The sequence below is a fragment of the Penaeus monodon genome, chromosome 22 (assembly GCF_015228065.2).
Source record: "Penaeus monodon isolate SGIC_2016 chromosome 22, NSTDA_Pmon_1, whole genome shotgun sequence".
NCBI lineage: Eukaryota > Metazoa > Arthropoda > Malacostraca > Decapoda > Penaeidae > Penaeus > Penaeus monodon.
This window is the reverse complement of record NC_051407.1, coordinates 21,406,282-21,406,727: the sequence shown is the minus strand read 5'-3', so window position 1 is coordinate 21,406,727 and position 446 is coordinate 21,406,282.

Sequence of the window (446 nt, the reverse complement as noted above, 5' to 3'; positions counted from 1 at the left end):
GTGATACAGCTAGGCTGACAGATCGATAGATATGCAAATACACAGTCGATAATTGGACACCACATAAGAAATTATAAATAAAAAAGAAAAATCAGGGAGAGGCGCAGAGGAAAAAAAATCAGACAAAAGAAAAATAAACACAATTAAAGCAAACACACCCAAATAAAATCCCAGACGAAAGAAAAAGATAATATAAAAGAAAACGAAACGAGATGGAAAAGATCATTTATCACCTGGAGGCGTGTGTAGGAGTGGCCCGAGAGGTATCACTTGTACCATCTCGAGAGACTAGTGCTTTCTACAGCGGAGACACTCGGGGACTGTAAACAATGGACCTGCTGAGGACTGATTCCACGTGCATCGCCGAGTTCCTTGATCTCCGTGAAATGATATTTCATTTTTTTTTCGTAAATGGAGGCGTCTGCGTAATTCTTCATCGCTAGCGC